The sequence below is a fragment of the Pteropus medius genome, unplaced genomic scaffold (assembly GCF_902729225.1).
Source record: "Pteropus medius unplaced genomic scaffold, Ma_sr-lr_union100, whole genome shotgun sequence".
NCBI classification, from domain to species: Eukaryota; Metazoa; Chordata; class Mammalia; order Chiroptera; family Pteropodidae; genus Pteropus; species Pteropus medius.
Window position 1 is genome coordinate 2,774,147 of NW_024355205.1, and position 24,615 is coordinate 2,798,761.

General features: G+C 39.5%; 1 pseudogene; it reads left to right on the top strand.

Annotated features, from left to right (window-relative positions):
• The first annotated feature begins 14,546 nt into the window (after positions 1–14,546).
• Positions 14,547–14,665, top strand: LOC120599224 (uncharacterized; annotated as a pseudogene).
• Positions 14,666–24,615: the final 9,950 nt, after the last annotated feature.

A 24,615-nucleotide genomic window follows, 5' to 3' on the forward strand; every position in this document is an offset into this window, starting at 1 on the left:
TATATATATGCACCTGTGTAGCCCTTACCCAGATCAAAATATAGAACATTTTCAGCCCCTCAGAAGATTAATTCTACTATTTTGAGAGGACACAGTCAGTCTATAGAATCTGGTAGATGGCCTGTCTCCAATAACTGCCATAGCATTTTCTAATTGTAGCATAAAATAAAAAATTGGATGTAGTTTTCCCATTTCTCTTGCCACTATTTGTGAAGCTACTACACATGTTTTCTTATTCCTTTGGAAAGTATGTGCCTAATTTTCCCTTTATGTCCCAGAGATATTAACTCTATTAGCCTACTCCACACTGGCTCTTGAGATTAAGAACCAGGCCTGTCTTCTTCACTCCTGTAACCGCAGTCCTTATGTGTTTATGGACATTTGTTGAACGAATGCTGAATAGACGCATGACATTGGAAAACAATAGGAGACATGTTCCAACTTCAAAAAGTTTTCTATCATGTAGACAGGTTAAGAGGAGTTTGGTTAAAATTCATTCCAAATGAACTAGAAATATTTTGTGAGTAATTATACAACAAAATATCATCAGCGCAAAATTATTTATACTGACTCAAACTTCAATAGACTAAAAACTTACAGGAAACAGAGGAAGCAGAGAAAAGAGATCATCAGAGTAGGAGCCTAATTAAAGAGAGTTGTTTCCTGGATGAGGAGTTCAGGTCTTGAGAGATGCAGAGAGAATAAACTATGAAGAAACTATGCCAGATTAGAAGAAAGATTTGAGCAAAGTCTAAAGGGAAAACATCTAGCCAGTTTTGTGAAGTGAAATATAAGTACATTATCTGAATTGAAAATAGAAAATGTATGTCGAGTAGAAATAACAGAGGTAGGAGTAAAGTAAAAATAAAGCCAGTTGATAGAGGGCTAAAGTAATAAGCTGAATTTTTATTGTACCACTGAATGTACCACACATAGCATTCACAGAAGCTTGTTCTGACAGTTATGTAGAGGGCAGAGGAAAAGCTAAATGCAAATAAACTGATTAGGAGCTGCTTCACAATGCAGATACGAACCTCACTTGGAGTAGTTAGTAGTAGCAATCATGAGCAAGAGATGCATCTAAGAACTTTACTGAAGCTTTAGAAGGTAAAGGGGGTCAGGTGTTCATACCTAGGAATACTGGTGCTAGTCCCAGAAATGGGAAATTGGGGATCAGATGACCTCCTGGAAGAGAAACTGATCGTTATAACTCACTGTTCTATTTGGTGTCGAGCATGTTTTATGTCTGATATTTGGGCAACACCAAACTCATATTTGGAATGACTGGACCACGGAGGAGGAAGAAGGCAAGTATTCCCATTCCATTCCATTCCCTGCCTGGAATACTTAGAATCAGTAAGCTCACTACCGCCTAAAGTTTAGATTATGTTACCCACACTTGTTATCTTCTAGGCACAGTTAAAGTCTTTTATACACATGCCCTCCAGGAGAAGTATGAAAGAGACAATAAGAGATAAGCCTGGAGAAAATGATGGGGCCACCGCTTTCTGTTCAGGTAAAAGGAACCTCAGCAGCTTAAAGGTTTGGCTGAGACTTTGTCTGCAAACATTTGAACATCCCTGACTTGGAGCCAGTAAAGGAAACACTAGAACCTCCCACAACTGCACATCAGACCTTAATAGTACCAAAAGCTAGACAGCAGGATGATTGTGTCTCTTTAAAAGGTGCCAGATGATTAATAACTGTTTATATCTTATTTGTAGATATGCCAGAAAAGATAGACACAATCAGAACACATTCTTTAGAGTAGAAACTGATCACAGGCTGGAATTTATAAAATCCTCACATGCTATGAACAGCATTTATTTCATCATTGTCTAGGTATATAACTGGTGGTTTCTTTTGCTTAAATTATCAAACACTGAACATTGCTGGAGGCAGAATAGCAGAACTGAGGGAGCAATAACAAGGTCTGGCATGACCGTTCTTAGACAGAGTGAGTGGGAGAGTACTTACTACCTTTGGAGGAAACAGCTAACTGTGGATATGAAAATAATACAGCCCAACCAGACTTCACCAGGCTCTGGAGGGAACATCCAGTTCTCATAGCAGCAAAGAAGGGAACACAGGAGTTAGGTGGCCTTTTCTGCCAGTAACTTTTCAGTAAGTTGTTCAGGTAATTTATGTCATTGAACTATATAATTTGTCATCTTCCAGACAGCAAAATAGCCAAATACACATATACTAAAAAAGAAAGGAAGAAAGGAAGGAAATAAGGAAGGAAGGAAGGAAGGAAGGAAGGAAGGAAGGAAGGAAGGAAGGAAGGAAAGGAAGGAAGGAAGAGAGAGAGGAAAAAGAAAGGGAGGGAGGGAGGGAGGAGGGAGGAAGAGAGAGAGAGAGAGAAAGAAAGAAAGAAAGAAAGAGAAAGAAAGAAAGAGAGAGAGAAAGAGAAAGAGAAAGAAAGAAAGAAAAAGAAAACAAAAGAATCAAAATGGAACGAGTGATAATGTATTTTGCAATGAGACTTTAAATGCAAAGTCTTATTCTTATGATTTTTTTTTAATGAAATGAAGGAATGAAGGATTCCCAATATATTTGTGCCCATTCCGCAGATGTTAAAAAAATCTTCTACTGTCACTAAGATATGATTAGTGCATTTTTAATTTCTACATGACATTTTATTTTTTTGACTAGTAGTTGATGTAATAAATTTAAGACCTGTTGCTTTTCTATGATTATACCATAGCCAGGCACCCACTGTTGTGTTGAAAGCTACTTTGATCAACTGCATTAATTAAATAGCAGCAATAACTCAAGTTCACAATGGTTGATGAATCTTAACCTAAACATGAATTTAACTCAAGACATGCAACAAAGAAACTTGGAAAAATATTAATCTTTCAGGCATACTTGGCTTGTGTAAGTCAATCTTAGATTCCACTCGGTCAAAAATTCTGTTACAATTGAAACAATATTGTTGTGAGAATTGGCAAAACTAAAATAATATAACTAAAGTTGGTATTGGTGCTGAGAAACATCATGAAAGAGCCAAAAAGTGAGTCTTTGGTGCCATGCTTTTTTCAATGAACATTATTTCCGGGACCTCCATTCATCTTCAGATTGTCTCAGTCTTCACCATGTGTATGCTATCAAATTCCAATAATCAGAACATGAAATTGGGGCATTTCTCTTCAATGTTGCAAGAGAGGCAGGCTACAGTCCTTCTGCTGGGGAGCCAGAAACAATCTTGATCCATATGAGTAGTTCACTTATAATTTCTAGTAAGCCAAGCAGTTTCATTGCTATGGGAAAGGGCTGGAAATAAATCTCGAGTTTGTTTTCAAAGTTAATACTTTCAATGTTCTTATATAATGTATTAAGTGGTAATGACCAGAAAAGACCAATGTGTAACCTCGTATAACTGTGGATTACACATTAATACATTAATAAGGTTATATACATTAAGTAGAGCTGTGGGAAAATGGAGAATTGAAATAAAAAAAGAAAAGATGGCCACTGTGTGGATCGAGAGTATGAACAGTGAGAACGACATTTCACAGGTGTTTCATAATGGGTAAGGGGCAAGGAAAGGGTGAGCAGTAGGCTGTTCTGAGGATTATTAGTAGAAGAGAATTAAAAGATCAAGCATAAGGCTCACTTGCCAATCAGGATAAATTATAGTCTTTGTTTGTAACAACAAAGGATCACTGAGGAGAACATCAACAATGAAAATGCATGTGTACATTCATGTACACACACACTCTATCATTCTGCGTTCCCAGGGATCTGTCTTTGTTTCCTCTTTCTGTACAAAGATTATTTAAGTAAAGGTGGAGAGGAATGTGTTCTCCAAGCTTAAAGCTACAACAAAAGTATTTCCTCACTTTAGTATTCTTGACATCCCTTTTACTGCCATAGAATTTGTTTGGAGTAGCTAGACTGTGTGAAAGTGCATCATTTCTTAAGCCCGGAAATCTCTCTGCAAACAGAGGTAAAGTAGACTTGTACTAAGGGCAAGCCTATTGTTCCTTGAGCTCTAAGTGTTCGAAAAGTAAAGGCAAGCTAAAAATACCTCTGCAACTAAAACTAAAACACCCATAAACGTGAAAATAAGTGACCAAACCCACTTTACAGTCAGCAGTATGTAAATTTCTTCAGGGAAATAATACTGAGCAACAGGTTTTAATGCTCACCCATAAAGTTCAGGTGGGGAGGCAGGTTCTAGCTTACACTTTGTCAGAAGGGCCCATTAGAGTATTAAGAGTAATTCAGAGATACTTAAAACCCACCCACATCAGAATAGAGTAACTCCTTGATCTCAGCATAAAGCTAGAAGTTCATAAGTTCTAATCTCCAACTGCTAAATGCACTCCTACTGCTCAATGTACTGTGCTAACTCCCAAAAATTAGCCTTGTCCACAGTCATACATTCTTTCATTGACTCATTTAACAAATATTTATTATGCCTCCGGTATGAGCTAGGGAGTCTGTTATGCTTTGAGGGTGTAAAGATGAAAAAACACAGAATCAATGTGGGTGGAACATGTAAATCAATAATTAGAGTATAATGTGATAGCACACTGTGATGGGGATATGCCCAAGACCACACAAGGGGCACCTAGCTCAGTCTGGAGGCGGCAGGGGAGCTGGGGCATAGCATTCTGTGTATGAATGAACACACTTTGAGATCAAGAATTTCAGGAGCACAAGCATGTGTGGAAGAGCAATAGGAGGTGATGCTGTCTAGTTTAGGGGATCTCAAAGGCCCCCATACCTTCAAGTGTTTCCTCATTAACTCGATGCTTAAAATAATCTCTAATGGCTTTGAATTAAGATTCTGTTAATACTGAAATGTTTCTTTGAAGAAGTAAAATATCTGAGTATTATTTAGCTTAAATTAGCAAGCCCTGAGAGAATAAAACATTAGACAAGAATGTGTTGGGGGGAGAAAAAAAGAAAGTCAAGGTTAGTCTAGGTGTAAATGGTTTACAATGAACCAATTCAGGAAGACACCCAAAGTCAGAGAAAATGGACCTGGACGCCTGAAAAAATCTGTAGCAACAGAGCAAAGAAAAATATCATAGCAAAGCAAATGTATATTACTTACTGTTGAGTCAGTTCTGACTCCCGGTAACCCCGTGAAGTGTTGTCAACAACATCCTATCCTCAATAGATCATTTTGGCTCCTGTAGACTTATGCCTGTGGCTCTTTTATGGAGTCAATCCACCTCCTATATGTTCTTCCTCTCTTCCTGCTGCCTTCTACTTTTCCAGAATTACTGTCTTTTCCAAAGAACTTTGCTTTCTCATGATGCGCCTGCAGTAGGACATCAACATCATTATTGCCAGCTCATTTAGGTAGAAGTCATGGCATCAGAAAGCCCTTTCCATAGCCACTAAGCTATTGAGGGGGAAGCATTTCTTCTGGAAGGTATCACCTATTCGTAATGTCTGAAGTGGGTCAAAGTCCTTAATAGTCTTTCTTCATCCCACTCTGCCAGGCTAGCAGGCTTAAGTAGAGCTTCTGAAATTTCAAAAGAGCATATGGATCACCTGGGGATCTTGTCAAATGCAGATCAAGTAAGTCTACTGTGGAGCCTGAGAATTTGTATTTCTCATAATCTTCCAAATGATGCTGAGGCTTCTGTTCCCAAGACTATGCTTGTAGTCACTAGGGTTTAAGAAGATGACCTTCTTGGCATCTCTCACCTCTGCTCTCTTGTCTCCACACCCTCTGTTACTGCCTTAGTTCAGATTCTCTATGTCTCTTCCTTGGAAAATTGTTTCGGGGCTCCATCCATTCTCCACACAGCCTCAGGCTGATATCTTAAAAATTGAATATGACCACGTTATATTACTGCTTAAATCTCCTCAAAAAAATTCCCTTTTCCAAACAAGTTATTTTAAATTTTTACTTTTTAGTTAAGCTCTTAATACAGAAGATTTCCTGAAATCCAATATTAAAATGTATGCAAGTGGCATTGCTCTGGAAGAAGCCAAGGAGAAAGGCCCAGATTCTCTCTTCTCAATTGCTCAGCTTCCTCTGTTTCCTGGGAGGAGCTCTAAGATACCTCCATGCATTCCAGAATTCTGATGAACAATTAGTCCAGAAGCTGTTTTAGGCCAAAAACACCGTGTAGCTTTAGAGAAGTTACTCTCATTTTTATTCTTGGGGAAATAAATATAAAACTACCTCCTCAGAAGATTGTTTTGTAGATTAAATTGGATCACATGCATAGCATGATCCCTGGGACATAGTAGATACTCAATAAATGCTTGTTTCCCTTCTCTCAGAAATTTACCATTAGATATGTTTTTCTTTGACTTAGAGCTTTTTTTCCCTAGTAAAGATAATAATCATGACAATATTATTGGAAGAGGTAACAGATTGAATTTTTTTTAGTGTGAACGAAATTGGTTTAGACTCTTTCCCAATGAGCAGGCTTTGCTCGGGGGTCAGGATTGGCAGAAGAGGTGAAAAGACAGACGCTGAGCGACTAGAGAGAAGGGATGGAGAGCTGGCCAGGAGGATAGACAGATGGACAAAAATGTGGGGTCTAGGTCATGGAAAGGGAGGGCCCATTTCACACTAGTCTTATCACCATTCTGATGGCTTTCATATCAATAAGTATTGAGTGCTTGAAAATGTTGAACAAATTGAAGTTAACCAAAGATTTTTGCTGCATATCAAAAGTGGCAAGTACACTCTGGGCATTGAGCCTCTAGGAAAGAGTTCAGTCATGTTTGCCTCTCTCAGACTGTTTGTGATAGCATGTCAGGGTGAAAGCATGTTCCTTAAACCCCTAGCAGTGTTCCATAGCCAGGGTACTGTCCCTGTGCTAGAGTACTCACTATTCAAGGGCAAAAGTGGGGGCAAGTGTCTCCTCCACTTTAGTCCTTCTCCTTGACCACATCTCTCTCTCCCTTTGATCCTCTAACTCCTCCCCATGTCTCCCAGAGTCCATGTGGTGTCCGCCCCGAAGGAACTCTCTATACACAGTCTCAGCTGACTGACTTTGGACACCTTTCTAGAATTGTTCTTCCCCTAACTTCACAACAAGCAGGTTGCACAACAGGTTGCAGGGCGTCCTTAGGAAGCTCAGAAGAGTAGTTTAAAATATACGTGAACAGGCTGCTTATTTTTGCCAAATAGGACAGCTCTATGTGAAACTTGAACCTCATTGCCTAAAGGAGTTTGGCCGCTTGAGGTTCCTGGTGTTAGATCAGGAAGACAGACTGAGGACAGGGTGCCTTCACTGCAAAGCATTTCCTCCTCAGGAAATCAGGTTGGTCCCATGTGGGGTAAGGGTGCCATTCTCGGGTTTCTGGGAGCCCCCGGGAGAACAGCCTCAGAAGGTCTTATCAAGCAGCAGCATCTCAAAGCCCCTTGTAATGCTATTAACATAAGATGATAACCTACCCCACAGAGTTAATAATTAGTTCCAATCAGTGAAAAGCCAAAACATCCCCAGCTGCAGCAGACAACAGGGAAGTAATGGAAATACCAGCTGGCTGGGAGCTTGGCAAAGCAGGTGAAAGGCAAATAAAGCATCCACCCAAATCCACAGACTCTTGAGGCTGTAAATGCCAGGAAGGTTGCACTCATACCACAGACACTTGTGCAGTCTCACTCTCTCCCACTGGAAGTGTGTGAGAAGCTAAAAATTCGCAGTGCAACAAGAAGTGTGACTGACCATATCTTTACACACAATGGAATCCACTGCAACAATACCCTCAGGAATCCCCACCAGCAGGAGTTGGCTGACTCACTATCCTTCTGCAAACACACTGAAATCAGAATATGGGCACATAGAAAACATTTCAAGTGAAGAGCAGATATAAATGGACTTTCTTGATACTCTTCTTTCTCTTGCTTGAAACAATACCCAGGGCAAATATTTAAAGCAATACATCAGATAGCCTTAACCATGTCGCTAATTTCTCAAGGGAGCAGCTTTGTATGAGGTGATAAGAAGAAGCATGGAACTCGACATTATATCCAAAATATGTATAAATAACTTCTGCAAGTTTATTTGTTTGGAGGTTAATTCTAACAATTCCTCAAGGAGAAGGGAGGGCACATTCTAGCCCCATGAGTTGCAATTGATTACTGTACCAGATAATAAACCTTGTCTTGGTGTTATGTAAAGGGTTCATACTTTAAAGAGTGCTTTCACAGGTGGCTGGTCTCCCACTGGCCACATACCACCTTGTGAGAGAGGCAACAATGAATGGAGGAATGTTAGCCTCATGTGGTAGCTGAGGAAGACAAACATGAAGATGCTAAGTGGCCTGAGAGTATATCTCTTGTGCTCTCTCCTGTATGGGATGCTAGGATTCAACTCAAAGCAAGGCTAGGAAAATGAGGAGTGTCACTGAACAAAAATAACCCAAAACCCTGACTTGAGCCAGCACAAGGGTTTGAACCTCACTAAATAAACCATTTGTTAGAAACGACACTAAAGAATTTGAATGATGCTAGTAAACATGGAGAAGGAAAACAGCACTTTTATTTTCCCCTTTGATTATGCTAATTTTTTAGCAGAAGGAGATTTCAGAAAATCCACAAGTTAGGCAATGAAGAAACTTCCATTTTGTTATCTCAATTAACAGAAAGAGAGACTTGCCATTCTTCTGAATGTGCTTTTTCATATGAAGTCAGAGTAAGACAAAAATGGAAGGTTTTAGAAGCACGGGGAAGTAAGTAGGGGAAAAGGTAGTATATTTGAAAGTATTCTATAAATTGTAGAGAATAATTGATTAGAAAGAGAATAGAAGTTGAGAGCTTTTACCAGCATAGTGTTTTCAAAGAACTAAATGATAGCTCCTATAGAGATTTTTTTAATCCACATTCCACCGCAGCCTCACCCAGCCTCAAGTGTCAGAATTTCATCTCCACCAAACACTCCACCAATATATCACCTGCATAAAGCTGTGTTGATCATGGGCACAGCAGACTCTCACCAGATGCTAATGTACATGAGATTCATTCATAATAGTCCCTTGATTTAAGAATAGATGCTATTGGAAAGCTAACGCAGAGAAGCAACCATTCTCAATGCAGTCCTGAGGGGCTAGAAGGAAAAGGTGTCTTCTCACAGGTGTTGGGAAAGACCCTTATGTCAGCCTCAGTAAGTATCACCGGTCCTTAGTGTACAAAGGGGTTAAAGGATCCCTTTCTAAGCACTTTGTTATCCATGGAGGAAAGTTGAAACTGAGAATGGAAAGGTTTCAAATTCCATTTGTAAGATTAGCTATAAAGGCCATTTCAGCTACATCATCTTACTGATAGAACTCAGTGTAACTTATGAACACAGAAATGTTTCATTCATTTGTTCCATGGGAGAGTGACATAGTCCTTGTAAATGAAATTTCCAAACAACTGAAATATTTTCCCTGAATCACCAACATTATGATATTATCATCATTTTGATGGATTTTTTAAAAGTATATCATACCTGTTTCCATCTTATTAAACAGAATACAACAAACATGAGTAGCCTTTACATGACTATTAAAATGGTTGTTATATTGAAACAATGAAAATTTTTGCTTCACTGGACAGAAATGCCCATATGGCCAAGGGAAGGTATGAGACCTTTTTGTCTCTCTTCTTTGTGACCACAGGTGGCTGTGTCTTTTGAATTCTCCTTCCTGCCTGCTTGCTGTGGAGTTGTTCTTTCCCTCACTCTCAGCTGTTGCCTCTAAACTGCCCTGGGCTGAAAATGGAAAATGCCAGGCTTTTCTCAGTTGTGTTTGACATGAGTGGATCAGCCTCTAAGAACTGAATAACTGAATATGTCCCAACAATGTTTAAAGCATGGATTTAGTGACACTGAAGTTACACATTTGAACTTTCGTACTCCCAGCTCTCTTTGGTGTGGTTGAGGTTACCAGACAAATCATCTTGGGGTGGGTGAGAAGTTACTTTGCATTTTAACTAGAACCCTTTATTTAACAAGATAGTTTGGAAGTCACTAAAAGCAGTAAGTTCAAGAGCCCAGGTATCATTATGGAAGATAAGGATTCAGATATTAAGATGGTGTTTGAAGAACCTGAGGTTCACATGTTGAGCCTCTGGATTTCCTCATTACTGAAAGGGGAGTGGTGAAGGTGACACCCAAGGGCGTACAACCCTAAACCCTGGGCCTTTCTGCAGTGTAGGGTGGAGACCAGGATAGTAGAAATTACTGTACATTTCTTTAGGTTAAAAGGAGAGGGAAATAAAATACAAAGCTTGTCACTCCTTTACTTAAGAATAAAACTTTAAAAACAGGATTTGCAGCTTCAGGATAAAGTCCAAACTCCTTAGATAATTCGTGGTCTTTTTCCATCACTTCCCCCAGCTAAAATGATGTCATCCCATCTTCCCAGAGCCCCTCCTCCTCTACTCATAGGCCTTTCCTTGGTGCCTCAGGAGCCATTTCTCCCCATCTCACAAGTGTCCTCCTCTGGGGTCACAGGCCCACTGGACCTGTGACAGATGGTTTATATCCTGTCCTAAAATTGCATATTTATTTACCAGGCCCGCTTGACTGAGAAGGTTTGAGGGCAGAAACTGTTTTTCATTCATTTCTGCAACTATAGGGCCAGTCCAGTACCTGATACAGAGAGGTTTAATTAATGTGGAAGGAATGAATGAATGAATGAATGAATGAACGAAATTTTTATTTGTGAAAGCAGCCCAAGAGAAATGTCTAGAATGAAATGGGCAGTCTTCACAGCTTTACTTGGGGGAGAGCAGCGGAAGACGCAGGGAGGGGAGCTAGCTGCTAGGACCGATGATGGTTGTGGGCCAGACGGAAGCCTAGGACGGGATAAACAGGTAGACACTCCTCTTTTTCCATTCAGCTTCCTTGAGTCATTCTAGAGTCTCTGCCAGTCCCCACTCCACTTGCTGAAGCTATGTTTGGCTTGCCTTCTCGTTGGTGGGGAAGGTGGGAAATGGTTAAGTTTAGAAATAAATTGTTAATGACAGAGACTTTTCTAATGCTGCTGACAGAGTACCTTAAAGGAAGCATTTCTGATTCATACTGGCTGCCGTTGTGTTATCTGTAGGTGAATTTTGAGTCCGTGTTATTGTTCTTTTTAATATTAATTGATTTAATTTATTTAATTGAAGTATAACCTAGATACTGTGAAATACAATCTCAAATGTCTTCATGTTACAGTTCAATGACTTTTGACAAATGGCTGCATCAGTTTAACCTAAACCGCTAATATTTCTGTCACCCTAGAAAGTTCCCCTATGGCCTTTTCTAATCAATATCTCCTGTAGGGTAATTCGGAAAAAGAAAAAAAATAGAAGGAGAATGCTGGCTCTCATGGAGTTTGCACGCTTGTCAAAGCAGACTGGCATTACATGAGTGAAGTAGCTAGAAATCAAGACAATACATTACGTAATCTAGCACTAAATGAAATGTTTCAGTTTAGCACCACAACATGGATTTAGGGAAGCAAAATGCATTAAAATGTCATCTTGGGAGTTTGTTAACAAGTCAGATACCTGGGTCCACCCAGTACCATTAAATTAAAATTCCTTGACATGGGATCTTAGAATCCATATTTTAAGGAAATATCCCCAAGAATTCTGACATGGAGTGGTGGCAGAGGGTGACACAAACTACACATTGGAAAACACAATAGTTTATTAAGACTGGACAGAGGTAAGTTATTGATGGTTGGGAAAACCGAGTGCCAGAGAAGTTTAGTGGCTTGTTCAAGATCACACGGTAAATTCATGGTGTGGCCTGCATTTCTGGGAGAGGAGTAGGAAAGGCTAGGATGACAGTCATCTACTCTGGCCCCTGGTGGGGTGTCCAGAGCCCAGGGCTGACCCGGGTCGCAGTGCCTCCGGAAGAATACCCTGCTTAATTGTTCTGGAGAGGACACCAGGATGAGGCCCGCACATCTGAGAGAAAGCAAGAAAGGGAAAGCACTTGCTTACCCTCTCCAGCTGCTGGGACTTTGGCAGACCCACAGCCCTGAAGAATCATTGGTGACAACAAAATCTGCCCCCACCCCAATTCTTCTGTCCTGACAGTGCATTCCAGAGATTGAGCTGCTCTGCAGGAGGGTAGCAGGCTCACTTCTGGGCTGACAGAGAAAGGTCGGTTCACACAACATTATCACCCAGTGGAATACTTCCTTCCCACGTGCTGAATGAACAAGTAAGTCAGGTGTCAGAATGACTGACACCATTGACAAATAGCCCAGATGGGGGCACGTCCAGATGCCCAGCCTCCTTGGCTCCACCACCACGAAGGCAGCATTTTGATGGCACCTCAAGCAGAACTGTCTTTTCTTTCCCCACAAGGACAAACCCAAACAGCTGATAAATCACCACAATGAATTACTGTCCTGGTGAACCTTTGATCTCCCCAAGCGTCAATTTATCACCCATGAGTGGGCCTCCCCTTGATGAGGCTGTGGGGAGAGGCAGAAAGTCCACACTCCTCAGAAAAGAGCAGAGCCACTTTTGCCTTCTGTCCCTTTCCCCTCCACAAAAGGCAATACCGAATGACCAGAGTCCTCCTGTCCACATGGAGGGGGTGCCAACACCCAAATTCAAGAGGGTACAGGACTTGAGAACAGCCCAGAAGGCCTTTACCCTGCTTCCAGGTGAGGGTGTGACTTACATCACAGACGTTTACCGTGGCAATGTGCAAGGACCTTCCAGAATCTAGTGTGTATCCAGGCCCTCTCACAGTCCCTGACAACTCCTTTCACTTCCACTATGGATCAGTGAGACAGGATTCCATTCAGGGGTCTCAGATTCATCTAGTAAAGATTTAGAGCCTCACTGTGAGAGGACACCGATGGTGAGGTGTCTCAGTCCCTGTTGGGGTCCTGCTGCACCATAACCCTGGGAGAGTGAGCCACTTCATCTCTGTGCATCAGTTTCATTATTTGTAAAATGAAGGGGTAGAATCAATTTGCCTTTCAGCTCAATTCCGACACTGTGGGTTACAGTCCACCCCTCCCAGGCGAAGAACCTTGAAATTGTTTTTTTTTTGTTTTGTTTTGTTTCCTATTGGGTGCAGATCTATCCATCAGGCACGCAGCCAAAAAGGGCAAAGTTCTAGCTATATTTCGGTAGGAAGGGCGACATCTGTTTGTAACATTCTTTTTTTTTTTTCCAATTAGATTTGCCATTCAATATTTTACAAGTTTTAGGTGTACAGTATGGTGATTAAATGTTTATATCATTTATGAATTGATCTCCCCAATTAGTCTAGTACCCACCTGATACTACACACAATTATTACAATATTATTGACTATAGTCCCAGTTCTGTACTTCACATCCCTATACTATTTTGTAATTACCAATTTGCACTTCTTCATCCCTTCGCCTTTTTCACTCAGTCCCCCAAACCCCCTCCCATCTGGCAACCATCAGTTTGTTCTCTGTATCTGCATTTGTCTCTGTTTTGTTTGTTCATTTATTTTGTTCTTTAGATTCCACATATAAGTAAAATCATAATGGTAAAGCTCTTACCTTGTTTATCTTTGCATCTTAGGACAAAATAGATGTTTGATAAATGCTTGGAAAAGATTGTGCAACTCATCTAAAATTAAGGGCTCCATGTGTCCTGTTCCTGCACCAACATAAATTAAAAAGTAATTGCAATCATTACTGTGTCTCTTGAGAAATTTTTCAGGAGGAAGGTCTAATTCACAATCTTCAGAAATCCCTCTTAAAAGTCCTGTCTTCTTCTCTCTAGATCCTTTACACACCTGCTGCTGCTCGCAAACTTCATACTTTCAACTTTCAACCCTCATTCTCAACTCAGTATTCCTGCTCTCTGCAAAGACACAGTCTCCTCTGGCCCCAGCTTTTTGGATTCCTTCTCATTTCTTCCTTTTCTCCCTTGGCTCTCTAAATTTCTGTCTCAATTCTTCCATCTCCTCTCTTTCCACTTTCCCTATTTTACATCACAAAAGCCAAGTGCAAGCAGACCAACTCGGAATTTCCTTCATAATCTTGGAGGAGTAAGAACTGAGATAGCAAAGTGTTTCTAGCAGACCAGGGCTAAGGACAGGACTGAAGGGAAGAACTATAAAAGGAAAGATTGGGAAGCCCTATTTGTTAACTTTTTTCTCTATCATGAATGTCGGTATAAAAGAACAAAAATTGGGCTTTATCCGCATCATCAGCTTTGCGAATCTCTTCACCACACACCAACAGATTTAAAGGAGCTTCCTAGGTGTTCTGATTTCTGAAAGAGCCAGTTTTCCCTGCTTTTAAATAACTGTAAGAATCATCATTCTAAATACACACCTTCATTTCTTTAAATCTTAGAGAATTGTGTGTTTTATCAGTCTGTTAACAGCAGAAGCAATGTAGCCAGTAACCTTCTGTGTGACTCAAGGCTGTCACTAATGTCTTCATGCTTTTGTTGCGTTGAGAGAGTAGGACTGGATAAGGAAGGGTGGCACCATGTTTCTGCCAGAATGGACTGGAGAATGGGCTTGGGGAAGTTTTTAATGCCCTTAGTTTCAGCTCACTCCTCCATTCAATGGAGGTAATTAGGCTGTTCTGAGGTTTCAATGAAACAATAAAACATAAAAATTTAGTGAAAGGTCTACAGCCATACCACCCTGAACAAGCCCAATCCTGTCTGATCTTGGAAGCTAAGCAGGATCGGGCCTGGTTAGTACTTAGATGGGAGACCACCTAGGAAGATCAGGTGCTGTAGTCGTAAAAAATAAAAAATAAGAGATTGTAAACTGACAAGGTCCTTGCAATCTGTGAGGTCAACCACGGGTTGCCTCGCCAAAAAAAAAAAAAAAAAAAAAAAAAAAATTAACAAAAGTCTTGGCCCAGTAAATCTTGTTATTAGTACTATAATTGCTGTTAATGTGCCTCTCTAATATTTATTTGAGATTGAACAGCCTATGAATCTCGGTATTGTCTGATTCAAACAAGGAGCACCTGGGTGAAGAAGGTAAGTAAAACGTGTGTGGGCAGCCAGAGTTTACATTTGTTGGTGTCTGGAATAAAAGAGGTCTCATTAAGTGCTTGTTTAAGTAATTCATCGATTCTAACCGGGAAGAGAAAAATATGTGAAATAGAACTACACAGAAGAAATAAACGTTCAACACTAAATTAGACTTGTGGATTCCCCACTTCATCCGTCAAATGGCAAATTTTCCTTGTAGGAAAGTGATAAGGGAAATCCCTTATCAGCTGGCCACTGGCAAACCACTGCTTAGGTGAGAAGTGTGGGGTGAAGGTCTGGAGATAAACCCTACATTCCTTCCTGCATGGCCCTGTGCTGAGCAGGTGAAATTTGGTTGCCTGCAGGAGCTTCGAGGATTATTTCTAGATTCTTCCATGTTTAAGGCCAGCAGGGCTATGTGACTACAGAAGATTTTTGTTGTTGTTGTTAGGGCTCTGAGTAAAAACTCCTTTGTTTATTTGTCAGCAGGTACGTGAGATCATGTCAACTCTCAGCCAAGCTCTGCCCTTCAGGACTCTGCAGGGAAAGGGGTCACTTTACCAGTTCTGACCCACATGGAAAGTCTGGATGTGGCCTTTCCTCATTCTTTCCCAAATAAGCAAAAAAAAAGTGGGGAGGGGGGAGGGCGGAAATACACAAATAAGGAACTTCTGAAAGCAGCAAAGACTGAAATTTTGGTCTGTGCAAATGGGACAATTGGAAAATCTGGGCCTCTGAGAAAAAAATAAAAGGCTGGAGTTAATTGCAGAACAGGACAGATTCCCATCGCCTTCTGGTGCAGGTAACCACATTGGGCAAGGTTGGCACCAGCTCACATCTGATTCTCCTGACGGAATAACCATTGAGAAGCTCAGTTAATCAGTCTGCCTAAGGGAAACCCTGGACATCCAGATGATTTGCTTTTTCATGGCGAGTGCAGTGTTTTCAAGAGCCTTGACAGACTCTGATAAAAATCCACTATCATCCCCTGTTGACTTATCGAATTTCCACTATTATGAGATAACAAGGTATAGTGAAGAGAACAAGGGCTTTGGAATCGCAGAGCTTTTGTGAGCTATAGAAAATGATTTAACCTAAGGCTCTCTTTTATTACCTGTGAATAATGATAAATTAATAATAATAAAACAGGGCTATTGTGAATATTGTATATGAGATAATAGATGACAGGTACTTGGCACAGGGTAACCCTCAATAAAAGTTACCTATTGATCACCAGTTAATAAACCGGTCCTTTCAGGCTGGCCCTTCACCTTTGATGCCTCTAGACTTTTGGTCGGCCTTCAAGAAGAGGAGATAGATGGGGTAAAAGGAGTCAAATATGTGGTGACGGAAAGAAATCTAACTATGGGAGGTGAACGCACAATGTAAATATATATATATATATATATATGCCTCACTGTTAAAATGTACAGCTGTAACTTACTGGATTTCATTAACCAATGTCACCATAAAAAAGTAATTAATAAAAAAATAAAATTTAAAAAAAAAGGAAAGAAAGACAGCAAACATAGTAGCCTATTAGCATATAGTAGGGCAATTTTGTGGTTAAGTAAATAAGTTACTCACTAAAAAACATGACACCTATTCTGGGAGCTTTCTAGCTGCACTTTGGAATTTCAGAAGTAATATAATAATTGTCATGGGAATAAATATACTAATCCAGACAAATAAGGGAAACCTCTAGGAATTTATTATTTACTTCTAAGTAACTGGAAATACCTGAACCTTTAAATACACAATAACAAGAAATAGAACCCAAAGGCTGGAGTGTTCCTTGACCTTCTTTATGGATACTTTATAGTAAATCCTGTGCTTCAAATTCTAGAGGTATCAGATTCCAATATGCAAAAGGTTGAAAAATGAGACATAAAACAAATGTGACTTAAAGTGAAAATTCTCTCAGGCCCCTTTAGCAAAGTGAAAATTGCTAAAGAATGGTTTGATACTCCACCTTAAAGAATTAAAAACTATTTCATAGAGGAATGTAACAACCAGTTTTTATTTTGTCACTCACAATGTTATTCATTCATTTATAAAACAAAGATGTGTCTACTCTATTTCAGGCACTGTGTAAGACGTTGGGGACACAAAGCTGAATTAGACATAGTTTGTACACTCAAGGAGCGTGTTAGGTCAGGGGTATAAACCCACATGCAGCTAATAGGTGTAATGTGATAAAGTAGAAAAATGGACATGTGGGGACACTGTTGCAGAAATCGAGAAGGGGGTGCCCTCCAACAGAGAGCATTAGGAAAGACTTGATAATGCATGAGATCCCTTTTGAATTGGTTCTTTAAGAATAAGTAAAATTTATTAGATGGAAAAGAGAAAAAATGAAAATTCAGGCAGAGAGAACAATATGAAGGTTTAAAGTGTAATAGATGTTCCAGGTATAGCAATGGTAGATGAAGTGTATTATATGTGTTTGTGCCAAAGGGGGCAGGGGGCTAGGAATACAGGTTATTGGAACCCACTGTGAGAAATTTAGAATGCCATGCTAAGAAATAGGAAGGAACAAGTGTAAAATGTGAGAGAGGAGTTAGGGCCAATGAAAGAAGGAATTTCTCTCAAGATGAAAATACTTGGACATTAGGATAATTAGGAAAGGGGCATCTAAGAATATAGATCATTTCTCGATAAGCTCCAGGACCAGAGATGAGTTGTGCTATCTACTTTCTGAGCCTTCCTTAGTCCTCCGCATATGTGTTTATGCAATTTTTTGAAGGTAGGTTGGAAATTTAATAGCAAACACACACAAAAAAAACAACCTGAGGGAAGAAATGGGATGGTGCTTTGGTGTGCCACATTGGGAACAAATGCATACCTTTTTTCATTTGGTTTAATTATTAATTGCATGTTTTTATTTGTTTTGATTTCAACAGTCATATATTTTATTTAAAGCATGAAAATGAAGTCTTAATGAAGAAAATAAAGCTTTCTCTATGCATTCTAATATAATACATAAAGGTGCTGTTTTGTAATTGGCTTTTCGCTTTTGCTTTTGTGCTTAAAAATAGTTTCCCTTTCAAAAGGTCAGATAAAAGTGATCCTCTTATATTTTCTTATAATTCTTATGTTTTAGTGCTTATATTTAATTCAAGTTCATATTGAATTTATTTTTATGAATAGTCTTGAGTAAGGTAGAGTCATGGTAAATTTAAGAGCCCTAGGCCTCCTTTTTCCCATTAAACTACTCATTTATTTCTTCATCTTATATTTAATTTTGTCCATTTCCTGTTTTCATAGTTATCAGCAGTGAGCTGTGTGTTTCCTGCGTGGTTTTCTTGAAGTCATAATGAAATACTATTGCTAAAGCCATTTCTTCCACTCTTATTATTTCTATCCCCAAACTGGCTAACAGGGCTTGGCCTTTTTGCCCCACTGGCCAACTCCTTGCATCACTGAACTGTTCGCTAGCAGCTTAGCATGGCCTGTAGAAAGTGCCCCCGATTTGATTCTCTCTGGAGGTTTTCAGGAAAGTCCAGGCATCTGTGCTGATCTCCTGAAGACCTTCCAAGCTAAAGATGGGATGAGGCTATCCGAAAAGGTTATCTCACACACACACACACACACACACACACACACACACACATTGGAGTTAACACAGACCTTCACTCATTTCTTAAGCAAACAGTGTGCTCCAGATACAAGGATAAAAGAGAGGTGGTCCCTGCCCCCAAGGTATTCACTTATCCTAGAATCCTCCAGAGGAGCTGCTGAGTTGAGCTACCTCATGTAAAAAGACCTCATGAGCTGACATCATGGGAATCTGCCCAATCTCATTCAATTTACTCAACAAATATTTGTTAAGCTCCTACTGTTTGCCAAGAACTGTGTTGGGTGCTGGGATACAAGACCTCAAGGAGCTAACTGTTGAGTGGAACACGGATAAGTAGGCGGTTACACTACACTGTGATAAGAGCTAAATAGGTGAAAGCTTAGGCCTCAAATGTTATGGATTTCTGGGTTATTCGTCCTCTCCTGGCAAGGACTTCTCTGTTATGTTAACAGAAGCATTTCTTTTATATTCAAAGTGTAGCAACATTAATTATAATCTAGTTCATCTGAGACTCTTCACAGGTGTTCTAAATTCCCTTCAGACTCAGCTTGTAGAGTTACAGAAGTCAGCTGAGGTTGAATGTATGGATGAATAAATGGTTGAAAGAATTAAAAGTAAGGGGTGAGTGAATGGTTGAGTCCTCTCGGCAAGGAACTTCATCCGGCTGCTTGGCCGCACGGCAGTCAACGCCAAGAGCAGCAGCAGGCTGGGAAGAGATAACTGGAGCCGGGCGCCGTAGACATTTTTTTTCCTTTTCTTCCATTGACCCAAATCCAAGGGCCCCGGTAATGTTTGTTTTGGCTTTTTTCCTCTGAAGCCTAAGGCAGCTCTTGTGTGGTGGGCTGTTTAGTTGACAAATCTTTTAATGGACGAATTAGCAAGCTTTTAATGTGGTCACCTGAGAGACCAGACAGCTTTCAGCCACACACAAAGAAATTAGAGAATAAGCTTTTTTTCCCTTTAAAACTGCAAGCCACCAAATCTCTATCATTCTATGATAAAGTCTTGAGTTCTTTCTATCTGTCTATTTTTGTGTTAGGAAAGGGAGAGGAAAGACACAGAAGGAAACTAAAATATCATCTATAAATTTAGTGACTTTTTAATAGTCTTCCAAGCAGATTTGCTGGAGGAAATGAAAATGAGGTTCTGAGATTGTTGTTTTTGTTTGTTTGTTTGTTTGTTGCATATCTGTGTCCCTTTCTTTACTCTGGGCCCCTTGATGATAAGTAATCAAGAGCTGATTTCAGAACAAATCTTTACTTCCTTTTACTCCCTGAGATTTTCTCTTCTATCATCATTTTTTTTTTACCCAGCAACTACAGAGCTTGCTGAAGATTCTCCTCTGCAGTTCTAATAGTTGAACCGCCCTCTCCAAAGAAATAAGTCCCCTTGTGTCTAATAATTCATACTTTTTAAATACACAATATTATCATTCTAACATAGGATTTAAGTAAGGTAGGGTAGGGGAATGATGAATTCACATGAGTCCCTCTTCTTGCTGCCCTGTCTGCAATCATTAATTTTTGACATTTTTATTTATTCCCTTAATTCCAGTTGCCAGAAGTTTATTAAAGTACAGTGTCACGCACTATTATTATGTCAAAGATAATGAGAATTTAGTTCTTGTAGCTTTTCTACTTTCCTTCAATTCATTACTGCTTAGAGTAACTCTCAACTCTACTTAAGGCTGCACGTCAGCTTCTGTGAGAGAGATATATCAAAAAGGAGTATTTCCAAGATGCAAAAGTTCTAGATTCATTTAATGTGTCCCAAGCCTTAGTTTCTTCATATCTAAAATGAGGACAATCCCTATCTTATAAGGCTGATGTAAAGATTGGGGGTAATATATGGAAAGGGGCTTTGTTGAGCTTGGTCAGTGGAGGCACTCAATGATCATGAGCCATTTTTATCACTGTTATTGTCATATATATCATTTGCAGTGTCTTATTATCTAAAATTTAAGTTGTAGCCCAAGTATCTTTGATTCAGTAATACAAAGACCCAAGTAACTGCTATGTTTCTTCTAGTTGGTGATACAAAGTAGGATGGAGAAGATAGAGGGGGCAAAAGCAATGCCCTAGTGGAGAAAAAAGTGAGGAAATTCTACATCGCCTTCATATTTCACCTGGCTGGGTTTTTTTATATCATATTTATTCCAAAACCCTATCACAGCTTCACTATTTTCTTTTCCTCTTTCTTCTCTACTCTTCTTCATTCTCTGTTCTGCTCCCTAAGTAATCACAACTACAACTTATTCTCTATGCTTCCAACCTAAAGAGACCGTAGTCAGCTACCTGAGCAGAAAGTGACCTGAGACCCATGGCATGGAAAGACAGGAAGGCCTGGTGCATGGACGATGATGTATACTTGCCTAAGTTGCCTTTCCAGGGCTTCCTGCCTTGGAATTTTATTGCCCAGAGGCCACTTGTGCATCTTCAGGGAAAGGGTCAGACCTACACTCTCATCTCTGCCTCCCTCAGAGGTTTTATCCCTTTGTTTTATCCCTTTGACAAAACAAAGCACATCATTTATGTGCCTTGTTCCAAGTCAAAAATTTTAAAGAATGAATAGGATTATTTGGAAACAATTCTCTACCACTATTCTTATAAACCTTAGTTGCTGGCTAGGTTTCTAATCTATTTCAAGTTTCTCTTTTACTCTGTGGTCTCTACCTGTACAACCTCATTCATTCACCCACTCATTCAACATCTATTTATTATTTGCCTACATTTGTACAGGGACAATTGTACAGGGAAAATTCTAGGCTTTTGAAATATAGCACCAAAATACTGACAAAGCTCACGCTCCTATGGAGAGAGAGATAATAAACAAACATATAAACTCTGTAAATTAAATAGAGCCAAGTCAGGTGTGGGGAGAGAGAGTAGAGGAATACTTGCTAAGAATACTTACTAAGAATCCTTAGTAAGACGTTAACAAGAAGATGGCATTGAAAAAAGACATGAAAGAAAGAAAAAATGAATTAGGTGGCTGATTGAAAGATGATGTCCTAGCAGAGCAAACAATAAATGCAAATGTCTGACATGAGAAAGTGCTTCAAGTGTTTGAGCAATGAGGAGAAGAAAATGAGATTGCAGCAGAGTAAGAATTAAGGGAGCGGCAGGAAATGAGCTCAGAGAAGCAACCAGGGACCCAACAAGTAGGAACTTGTTAGCTATGGTTACAAAAGTGGATTTTGTTTTAAATGAAATGCATGCTATTGGAGAATTTTGAAAAGAGGTCTGCTGCCATCAGATTCCTGTTATTAAAGGATCATTTGGACTACTTGGTGTAAAAAACACCACTGGAGAGCAAGGGTGAAAGATGGGAGATCAATTAGGAGCCGATTTCCACAAGCCAGACACTTGATGCTGTTGGTAGTTATTACTGGTAATGGAATCTGCACAGGGCGATTTTTTCACCCTCTTACCACCAACCCAGACAGAACTTCTAATGAGGTTTCAAATTCTTCAAAAAGACACACAAAAGCCATATTAACCATTGTCTACTTTACCAAAGATTCCTTTGACAGTCCTAAAGAAGGGGACTATTTAGAGCCATGCACCACTTAACAACAAGGATACCTTCTGAGAAACGTGTCGTTACACAACTCCCTCGTTCTATGAACATTATAGCATGCACTTACACAAATCTGGATGGTACAGCCTACCACACACTTACACTGTATGGTATAGCATATTGCCCCCAGGCTATAAGCCTAAACAGCATGTTACTGTACAAAACAACATGAGATCAAATCAAGCGCAAGAGAAAAATAATGCAATCAAGAGACGCAGTAAATATGGGATGTATTAGGTTTCTGCCAGCATACTCTTTTACAGCAAACTTTTTTTAGTAAGTAGAAAGAGGACTCTCTAAAATATGATAAAAAGTACAGAATAGTAAATACAACCAGTAGCATAATCATTTATTATCATTATAAGGTATTATGTACTGTACATAATTATATGTGCTATACTTTTTTACAACTGGCAACAAGTAGGTGTGTTTACACCAGCATTAACCCAGACATGTGTGTAATGCTTTTGAACTACAATTTAACAGCAGCTACCACATCACTGGGTGATAGGAATTTTCTTCATTTTCTCCATTATCTTATTTTGAGACCACGGTCCTATATGAGGTCTGTGGTTGACCTAAATGTTGTTATACAGCACATGACTGTATATTACAGCACCACAGCCAGCCATGTTGAAAGCAGCATTTGACCATTATGCTGTCTAGTAGACAGCTCTCTTCTGTCCAGATCTCTTCTCCATGCTGACTTAATATTATTCCCTCCATACTATCAAAGGTATTCATCTCTATTCCAGAGACTATTCCTAAAAAGCACATAATCAAATCCGTCATAGTGTTCAGATATAAAACGCTCTTTGGTTAACAAGATTCACTCTCCCCTTAAAGTAATGTAGAAACCATCCATTATTACTAGAGTGTGTTTGGAGTCTTACTCCACAAACAATTCATCCAAACAAAGTATTTTCTCGATAAAGAATTCTGCTGATCAAAATTGTCTACATCTTATCACCCCTATATTTAGCATATATTTCTTTTAGTCTCATATAATTCTGTTTGTTCATGATGACGCCCACCAGCAACTGTAAACTTCCTAACATGCCGTCTTGCTTATCCCCGCATCTTTAGCATTAGCACATGTCTGTCACTTAGCAAATATCGCTAGATTAGAACTGAAAGAACTGAAATCTTTACCTTACGCTCTTGATGAACCACACTGTGTAGATTTCGGGCTGATAAATTGATGCTTTCTCTGAGTTTTATAAACTGCGTGCAAACTAAGAACCCAAAATTTGAAAGTGGAATACAGAAGTTTAAGTATCAGTAGTTCTTGCAAGAGACAATAATAAAAATCCTCACCTTTCTTCTTCTCTTCCTTCTTCCCTTCACTCTTGGATAGTTTGTACAGGTTTCTGAGCCTTCCTCTTGCTTTGACAATTAAATTGCTTGAGGCATTCTCAGGGAAGAGGAGGAATATTAGTGTTCCATGGAGAATGGAAACTTCTCAGGGATGGGAATCTAGTCTCTCCATGTTCTATTTAGTACTTGGCACTTGTTGCTCTTGGTATCACTCCAGGATATACACTTGCCCTAGCAATTTATCTAATCACACTGAGCAGAATATGGATGAATTACCTAATTCAGTCAGTCCCTCAGACCTACAGCAACTGGCTAAAGAGATTTGTACCCAGTAACTACTGACCAATAGCTACTGCCGATTGTCCGTCATGTGTTCTACTTTCCCCACCTCCTTGTCAACAGCTTTTTGGATGTAGAATTAAGAATGGAGGGCAGCAATAAAGCAGCAGCATAAAAAGCCAAAGAGCCAAACCGACACACTGAGCTCATCTGTGAGACAATGGATCTTTAAAAAACAAACTGCAAAGCATAGCAGATCTCTACCATCTAGCCTGATTTATATATAATGCCAACCATTAAAATCTAGTTTGTTAATATTACTGAGTATGGTTTTTTTTAATATTAAATTAAAAACAAGGAACTTCAATAAGTCATCAAATTCTATGGTAGGTAGATTATAAACTACATGAGGGTTAAAGGCTGGGTCCAATTAACAGTATTCTCCAGAACAATCTTGCACACTTCCTGTCTCTTGGCAGGTGCTGAATTAACTTTTCTGAGTAAATGAATAAATTATCCCTTGTGTGCTTCCTCCAGGTGGCTTTATTTTGCTAATTGTAGAGAAATTATGCTTCATCGTGTTCTTTAAAATAACCAGGGCATAAAATTTCACAATATTATTTAGTCTTGATATCAAGTGCCAAGTAATTCGTTCTGCTGGAAGTCTATATTACTCTTGTCTAGGTCTCAGCAGCTATCATATGTTAAAAGATTCTCATATGGTCACCTTAATCCCATTTCTTTTTCTTAAGCCATTTTTTAAAAAAAGGTTTACTTCTAATTCTATCAGGAAAAGAAGTCCTAATTAGACAGTTGGTTCCTGAAACAAACACTTGATAAGTGAGATCTTGCTACCACCCCCAGGATGTTGACAAGGTCCCTCCTCAGCTATGAATCTCCCACCATGAGCTGGCAGGGTTCCTACCACCCAGAAGTGATAGACAAACCTACTTTA